The 9,333-nt window shown below is 42.6% G+C and overlaps 1 long non-coding RNA gene across 1 annotated transcript; it reads right to left on the bottom strand.

Moving 5' to 3' along the window:
* Nucleotides 1-2,220: 2,220 nt before the first annotated feature.
* Nucleotides 2,221-8,594, bottom strand: LOC122981039. Its single transcript, XR_006403150.1, has 3 exons — nucleotides 7,033-8,594; nucleotides 5,060-5,110; nucleotides 2,221-4,081 (listed from the first exon to the last, which is right to left on the bottom strand). It is a non-coding gene; the product is annotated as an uncharacterized LOC122981039 (long non-coding RNA).
* Between the last annotated feature and the right edge of the window lie 739 nt (nucleotides 8,595-9,333).

Below are 9,333 nucleotides of genomic sequence, written 5' to 3' on the forward strand. Positions count from 1 at the left end.
TCTGTTTGCCCAAACTCATTCAACTGTTAGTTAATGCTCAGGTATCCTCTCCATCCAGGAAGTGATAAAGCTTAAAATTTAACTTGACACTATATTTTGCATCATTACAGCAATTACCTGTATGGGGTGAAATGTATGTTGAACCTTTGACCACATCCATAATAACATGTAGGGCTGATCAGGTGTGGCTGCTACACAGTGTGTGGACAGAGCATGTAGTCACCTCTAGTTGGTAGTGCATGCAGGATTATTAGACTGGGAGCAGAGTGAAATCCAGGTAAGCAAGCAAGAGATCCAGAGAAACACGCACTCTTTTACCTCTAAGGTCCATTTGGTTTTAGAATGTGGGTTTTAATTTTAAGGGTGTCAATCTAGAGATATAGTTTGAATTTTTCCTATCCCAAAAGAGTGATTTCTGGCTTTTGATATTTTCTTGAACTTCCCATTCAGAGCGCCTGTTGCTGCTTTCAGCCATTGAACCTTCTCTTACCAAGCACTGTAGCTTTTCCCAATCCTCAACCCTCTTGTGGTCACACAGAGAACTGTGAGCACAGAGTGAAGTGGAGGCAAGACTATGTACATCCAGCTCTTAAAACATGTTAGTGTGTGCACATTGAGATTGTGCAGCAGCCCTCAGACTGGTCCCATCCTGTCTGGATGCAGATGAATCACAGGTGTTATTCACACTGGCTGTATTTTCACTTCTGCTCTATGTATATATACAGTGGCACATTGATGTTGAAGATGCATCACAGCCACCATCCACAAACAACCTGGTCTGTTTAAAGGATTGTGTCATTTTTAACAGGAAATTCTTTGTTTCAATTTTTAATGAATGTGCTCTGTGTGTACAGTACTTGCACGTTAAGGTTGCTACGTGTACTGGAACATTTTTATTTATTTATTTTTATAATCACTTAATTCAACTTTAAATTACCTTCATATGCAACTATTTAACAGCAAAACCAGATTTTTAGGGGGAATGTATCTGTTCCTTTACTATCCGTGTATAGCAACTACATTACGGTTAAGGTACATTGGTAAAATACATGATGTTATTTGAACATAAAAATGTAACTGACCTGGCTACCTTAAAGTTGTGAGGTAACTAAACTTGTACTGAATAGCTGATTTAATTGTATTCTAATTCACTGTAATTACTACAAGAGTCAACTTAAATCTGCATTTTGGTCCTTTGGGGGCAGCAGAACAAACTGTGAACACAATATTAAAGGACAGGTTCACAATTTTTCAAGTGTGTCTTAACAGTCAGGTGTCCATATGAACAGTGAAAGAGGTTTTCCTCACTGTAATCATTCCTCCTGTTCATACTGGCTATTAAAATATCCCCTTAAAATGTGCTTTCAGTGTAAGTGATGGAGGCCAAAATCTACAGTGTGTCCACACCGTAATTTGATGCAAAAATGCATTTAAAAGTTGATGTGAAGCTTATATGAGTCTGAGTTAGTCATATCAAGTGGGTATCTGCCACAATTTGCTGTATTCAACCTTTATTGGAAGTGTGTTTAACTCGCTGCAGAGCTGTGCACCTACTAGAGGCTTATTCAACACAGCACAAATCGTGTTTTTTTTTTTTAGGAATATTACTTTTATACAATTATTTGTTTTTGGGAAGAAAAAAACCCCATACAAAATTAAAATACCAGCACGCAGGTCCATTACATCGCTATCTCAGTCTCTCTTCTCTGCTCCGCTGTTACAACTATCAGCAGGTCTCAATGAGGGGAGTCACATCCACCTGCTACATGACGCACATCCCACTCCCGGAATTGGAGGTGTTCCCCAGAGATAAAGCTGAGATACTGACAAATATGAAAGTGCTTAGGTTGTAAAAAATAGGAAATAAATGAAAAGTGCAAAGGAAGAATTGCTTTCGAAGTTCTTCCCCACATGATGTGCTGTCTCTGTGTTATAGGTGTATAAATAGGTAGAGGTCTGTCTGCAATGAGGTGATGAGCAAAGTTTTACCTCAGTAGTCAGCGCAGTGGTCTATGATCTGGGAGACTCGAGTTTGAGACCCGGTGTGGGGACCTTTTTCGTAAGGTAGTTTATTCATGAACACTTATTATAATGCTTTTCATTTTCTAAAATTAAAAGCTTAATAAAAACAAAGACAGGATTTTAAGCCTCTTTCCACTTTTATTCAAATACAAATACAAATACAAATACAAATAATTTTGCTGCCTCAACAAATACAGATACAAATACAAATACTGGGCCCTCTGCACATCCCTAGCACCTACAGGCATAGTGAGGGCAGAAGAAATCACACTGAATGATATCAATACACATTTATGTCTGAAACATGAACATGAACTGATATTCATGGCTTTTGGCTTTGTCCTATTGAATGTCCATGTCTATTATAGACCAAATCCTGTCATTTCCCCACAGTTAAAATGCCGTCAGGAACTATTAGCTCAATTAAAGAGAAGCACAGAGAATATTTCATTCCTCACTTCCTCCTGTGATGTTTATTCTGTCTGAATGGAGATTTAATCTTGTTTAAATCATAACGTAGGAACACAATATTTGATAAGAGAGGCAGACACTTTTTTATTTTTTTTATTTGAATTTTAATCAGGTATTTGTGTTTGATCCAGGGGCAATTTAGAGTTTCCAATCAGCCTAACCTGCATGTATTTGTGTTGTAGGAGGAAACCAGATTGCCAGAAGAAAACCTACACAGGCACGAGGAGAACATGAAAACTCCACACAGAAACAATCAGCCGGGCAGGTGGAGTGGAGGTGTTTCTGTGAGGCTGCAGCTCTGATCACTGAGCCAGTGTGCCACCCTGGAGAAAGGAAGGAGGTTAGGAAAGATAGAGGTGGGAGAGGAGAGAGGGTGGGGGTGAGGGAGGAAAGAAGGAAAGGAGAGCGGGTGGGGTAAGGGAAAAGGAGGAATTGAGAGAAGGTGGGGGTGAGAGAGTTGGAGGAATGGAGGGAAGATAGAGAGATGGAGATGGAGGGAGGGTGGACAGGTGAAGGAAGGGAGGAAGAGGGAGCTACTGCTATGTGGCCTGTGCCAAAGAACCAGCAGCTTCCTCCACCTTACTGTCACTGTCACACTCAGCTCCAAAAACCTTTTTTTCTTCTCAGTCTTCTCTTTTTCTGTCTGTTTTTTTGCCATCTTGTCCTCCTTTTCTTTCTGTTTCTTTTCTTTCTTTTCCATCTTTGTTTTTTACTCTGTCTGTCCAGCTTCATCCAGACCGGTTTTGGTCCTCACCTTCTTCTTGCGAGACCAGAAATATCTTCTTCTTCTTTTTTTTAGGAGTTCCTTCAGTGTCTTCTTCTCCTTCATCTGTTTAACTCTGGCCTCCCAGGTTTCTTCACTCTCAGCCAGCTCCTTTGTGAGTTTCTCCTCTGGAGTATCACACTTGTTCTGCCAAGTTTTCAGGCTCTGGAGAAGTTCAGTTTCTTTGCTGCTCAGCCGGTTGGAGAGATCTCTCAGAGAGATCCTCCTTCTCCTTCCTGAGTGTCAGAATTTCAGCATCTCTCTGACTGAGCTGCTCTTCCAGCTGCTTCACCTTTTTCTGCCACTCATCCTGAATCTGCAGCTTCGCCTGGAGCGTTTCCTGTTTCAGCTCGGAGGCAGCTACTTTGTCTGCCTCCCATCTTGTTGTCATGGAAGTGCACTCCTCCTTCCAGTGCTCCATTTTGGTGGTCTCCAGGGCATTCTTTTAGAGACATATCCTGAGGAAGGCAATCTCTGAATTTCTCTTTAAGATGATGTTGCTCTTTTCGAGTTCCTCTGTGAACTCCCTCTCTTTGGTCGCTAGATCTGCCTCCAGCTTTTTCAGTTTTACTTTTGTGTTGTGTAACTTGTGGTTAAAACTCACTTTTTCAGCCTTTGTGCTGGCCACAAACGGATTCATAGATTCATGCCACTGGTTCCAGCTAGCAATCACCCTGCATGCATCTGCAAGAGAATGCTGCAGATGGCTGCAGTCATGGCAGGGAGACCCTCCAGCTGGTGGTCTGTGGTGATTTGTGCTCTGCTCAGGTGTGGTGTTGTTCAATTTGACCAGGTGTTTGGAGGTTGTTTCTTCTGTTCATGGCTCTAAGAAACAAAGAAAAATGGCTGCATTCACCAACACACTGGCCTATTTGGGAACCAATATGATGACAGAAAATAATAAAACAGGAGAGCAGGACCCCATGAAAGCTCATCAAATGGGCTGTTGTAATGTGTCTTTTGAGACCCCTTGGGAAAATTTTTTTGGCTTTCTCTTTTCAATCGATCAATCATTCAATCAAGCTTTAATGTATAGCAAATTTTGTAGAGGTTAGTGTAATTCAACAGGCTTTATAGATGGCTGATAAACCGGTAATAAGACAGACCAACAAACAGTAAAACAATTTTAAATTAATGCACACAAGAAGTTAGTTGCAGATGAAAGTAATTGGTAGGACACACGGTTGACTTAAGTGTTAAAAATGAGACTATAGTGTATTGTTAGTGATTTTCAAAATGAATGCCAGATTTTCTTTAAACCCTGTCGCTTCATGTTCACCCTACACTTTTCTGCTGGACTCCGGACTTCACCATCTGCTAAGAAACTCTCAAGGCTTTTGCTCCCTTTCTTCTAAAAGAACATTGTCATTTCCCTATTCCACTCCCCTCTATGGAAACAGTCTAATTTCTCTATGATGTTAAACCAAGGCCTTGGTTTACCTCATAATAAGTTATTGACATGAAAACACTACACACAGTACCTTTACTACTGAGGCCATATTCCCAGTTCACACACTTTATTCCCACAGGCAGCCTAAACCAATTACTGAGGGCTAGACATTCAGGCACATTGTACACATCAGCCTGGTTTTAACATGACTGATCCAAAGTCTCCCCTCCATTACAGAGCAGGTGTTTCCCCTCCCAGTGTTTGTGTCACTGTGAAAAGCCTTCCCAGCTGTTTGGTCGCGTTAGTCTCTTCCACACTATAAATCCCCCCTGTCACACCATGCAGGTGCTTAAGATTAAAGAAATGGGTTCTACAAGTGCTAAATTCAGAGGAGATCTTACCTTCATACTTACCTGCAAGTATGAAGGTAGTAGCCAGTTACATAATCTGAAGCTCTGCAGAGTCTGTGGAGAGACAGTCAATGAAAACAAGGTTACCCTAAGTCTCTGGAGCAGCAGTACTACTCTGCATGCAAATGTTCCTCCAATACATTTTTCCACATCAGATTCAGTGACTAATGGTTTTCTTTGGCTCGGTTCTGTAGCGATAAGTGAATTGTCTCTGGCATGGCTATCCTTTCCCCCCAAAAGAACAGTCAAAGCAAGATGTTTCTGATTTATACCACACTCTTAGATATTGTGAGTAGACGAGCAGGCAGGCATTACACCACACACAGCATTGGGAAAGTGTCTCTGACCAAATGTTATAAATATGTTGTAATAGTATTTTGGCAAGACAGAAAATAGAAAGTGTAGTGTATTTCAATATCCACTGTACTGGTTCACATTTTACTTAAACACATAAAGCTCACAACTGATTTATCATCCTGTGTGTATTTTGTACTTTTTATTGAAGCTATGTCTTCTAATTAAGCACACACTTCTAACTTCAGAGAGCAGCTCTTCTGGGCTGCAGATGTATTCTTTTCTCTTTCAATGGCTCTGTATCAGTGAATGGAAAACAGTGTTCAAATGATGTAACCCGAGGCTAGACCTGCTCTCAGAGCCAAACTGTTAATGGTAATTGTTATGACAAGATTAGTATGTGTATGTTGTAAATATTCATATAGTGTAAATATGTTTTCATAGCTTTATGTACTGTGAATACATCTTGAATTAAATTACTGTCACCAGTTAAGGCAACAGGGATTTCATTTCATGAACTTCTCAGAATATCTGTTGGAACAAGAATGAGGAAATAAGCTTCTCTTTAATATTTAATTGGTGGCTTTCAGAAGGAAGATTAATAAATAAAATGAAACTGTGACAATGTAGTGCAATGCAGCTATGGACAACGAGAAGCAGCAGGATGTCAGCCATTTTCAGCAGAAACCTGCTGCATAGACCATAGCATTGAACACTGCTGGTAGAAAGTTTCAAGTAGCAATACCACAATGTAAAAATACCTTTTAAAAATAAAAAGTCCTGCATTCAGATTTTTACTTCAGTTAAAGTACAACTGTATTATCAGTATAATCTAATCAAAAGTAAAAGAATTCATTTTTAGGATTAGCCTTCTAAAACGTTGTATTATTAACTGTAAATTATCGTGTGATTATTATGAATACATTTTAAAACATTAAAACAAATAAAACATTTTGTTGTAATTCATTCATTGTAGCACTGAAATAAAGCTACAATAAATTAAACGAAGCTCCAGTATGTCCCTCAGTAATGTAGTGGAGAAGGTTTTACACAGTTTTTCGGACCAAATTTGAACCTGACCTCTAGCCTGTAGTCTTGAAGGGTGGCTCGGGAAAGTGGTAATTGTTGCTTTCTTGCAGAGTACGGCAGCTGTTGTGTTCACAGCAATTACAGTGGATTCCAACAGCAAACCAGTTTATTATGATTTGGAACATAGTGAGGATTTGGATCAACAGTAGAGAACAGTGGATAACGCACAAAAATCATATGTGTATGTTGAAGTGACAGTGCCCTCTAGCGGCCATAGTAACGGATGGCTTTACTTCATTTCAAAGAGTTCGTACTAATGCCTTATGCTGTCTTCAGACAGCACCATTGAATAAAGCAATAGGCCTTTTCACCCAACCAAGTGTCTGCACTTGGCCGTGACAAGTTGTGATTGGGCCCTCCGGCCTACGTTACCGCACCTGTCCTGCAGTATAAAACTATCACAGACTGTACAACCGTCCTCTTAATTTATTCAGCTCACCACTGAAAAGCAGGCCCTTACCAACATAAAGCTAACTAGCTAACATTAGCTACATTAGCTTCTCTGAGATTTTGCTAGCGTAAGAAGAGAAGAAATTGAGTATTTTAAGCAGTGTTTTGACTGCAAGTCACACATGACAAGAAGGGACACCCACATTTGCTGTGTCCAGTGCCTGGGACAGGGACACGCTGAAGTGGCCTTGTTGGACCCCTTCTTCTGCATCGACTACGCAAAACTCCCGCTCAGAGTTATCCATCATCGGGCGGATTTATTTAGCCAGGCTCCTGGACCTTCTTGTACTGCTGAAAAGCCTACAAGTGACTGGGACAATACAAAAGATGAGAGAGCCGCTTTAACACCCACACCCCACCAACTTTCGGCTTTCTCAGCTTTCGGGCCAGGGCGAGCAGGAAGAATTACTGTGTGCCCAGTAGACAGAACTGTTGGACTTTCACGCAGGCCAGTGGGGTTCAGACAAGGAAGAATATGATGATGAGCTGGTGGAGAGGACCAACCCTGCTTCAACTAAGGATCCCTACCATCAGGAACTGATGTGTCTCCTCGAAATAGCCATTGAAAAGCTAGGAATTTCGTGGCCAAGTCCATACCTCCCACTTAGCCCAGGCATATTTCATTGAGATGGTCACCACTCCGACCCTGCCTCGCCCTCTCCCTGTGCTAAATGACCTGATGAAGGGGATGAGGTTTTCCTGGGGCTCTTCTCACAAGACTCGCTCCCCCATCCAGGTGTTTAATGTGTGGTCCACACTCGACATGGAGCCAGAGATAGGCTACTTCTCCATGCCATCACTGGAAGAGTCAGTCACTGCTCACCTGTGCCCCTCCCTTACCATGGACATGCTGCGTCAAAGCTGTGTAGGCTAATGGCTGGCTTGGCCTGTGTGGGACAGGCTGCCGCTCTGCTAAACAATATATTTTTGCTGCAAGCCTATCAGGCTAACCTCCTCTGCGAATTGGAGGAAAATGCCACACAGGAGACGTATGTGGAGCTCCGCAAAGCAACGGACTTCTGCCTCTCTATGGCTAAGGGAGCGGCCCAAAACGTGGGATGGGTGATGGGTTTTTCGGTAGTCATTCATCGGCATCTATGGCTAAACCAGATGTCGGAGAAAGAGAAGAACTGGTTACTTGACCCGCCGGTTAAAACCTTGGGCTTATTTGCTCCTGTCATGGATTCAATAACCCACAAGTTTGAACAGCAGCAGAGGGAGTCAGGCGTGCTGAGTAACCTTCTCAAAAACACCACTCCAGTGCTCCACGGCCCCAAGACAGAGTGCCCCTGGCTGCAGAGGGATCTGCACCGCCGTCTAACAGTGGGATGAGAGGGCGGAATAGACAGCCTTTTCAACCACCTCAGCAAAACTATGCCTCAGTGGTGAGGGGCAAGAAACAGTGGAGGACCTGGCTTCTCCGGGAGGGGGGCCCCACGTCGTTGGACTGTCACATCGACCTTCAATAACAGGGAAAAGAAAATTGGACATGATCAGCTTTGTGCCAGCAAAAGGCGCATGGCTAGTTCATCACACACACATACACAAACCACTGTCTCCCTTCAAAAGTTATTCTCCACTGTGTGTCATCATGCTCCTTTGCCACTTGTTGATACGAGTGCCATGGCTTTGAACAAAATGAGCCCCAAGCTCTGTGTGGAGCCAGGACATTTTCACACACAACAAACACACACTCACAAGTCAGTAAATTTAGCTACTATGGCTCCCTGCCCAGTCCCACAAATGACCGTCAGAGCCAAAAACGAAAACATGAGCCTGGAGCCTCAAATGAGGCCAGGACTTTTTTTTTTTTTTATCAAACTGTGTCTCTCACACAGCTGTCTCTACCGACAGCACAGGTGATTCTGTAAATACAGTGCCATGCTTGCCCACACGTCTCAGCCATTGGAAGAGCGCATGCACACTGTCCCCCTGGGTGGAACGGACCTTGAAAAAGGGGTAAGCCTTGCAGTTCAATTGGCCGTCACCAGGGTTTGCTGGTCTCACACAAATGACAGTTTCAGATGAGGCAGTCCCAGCTCTCACACAGCAGATCATGTCTGTTGGAGAAGGGCACCATCCGTTAGGTGGTAGGTGGGGATATGTATTGCAGCTTTTATTCCACGTACTTCCTGGGTCCCAAGAAAGACAGCTGTGCTCTACGTCCAATGTTGGATCTGAGGACAGTAAACAAAGCATTACGGAAAATTCCACTTTGAATGTTGACACACTGTCGCCTGTTCAGGTCTGTGCGGAGGTGGGATTGGTTCGCATCAGTAGATTTGAAAGATGCTTACTTTCACATACCAATAGTGGAGAGACACAGGAAATATCTGAGGTTTGCCTTCCAGGACAAGAGTTACGAGTTTTGTGTTTTCCCTTTTGGCCTCTCTCTTGCCCCAAAAATATTATCTGTAGTTGTAGACGTGGCAATAGCCCCTCTA

Source organism: Thunnus albacares, chromosome 4 (genome assembly GCF_914725855.1).
Source record: "Thunnus albacares chromosome 4, fThuAlb1.1, whole genome shotgun sequence".
NCBI classification, from domain to species: domain Eukaryota; kingdom Metazoa; phylum Chordata; class Actinopteri; order Scombriformes; family Scombridae; genus Thunnus; species Thunnus albacares.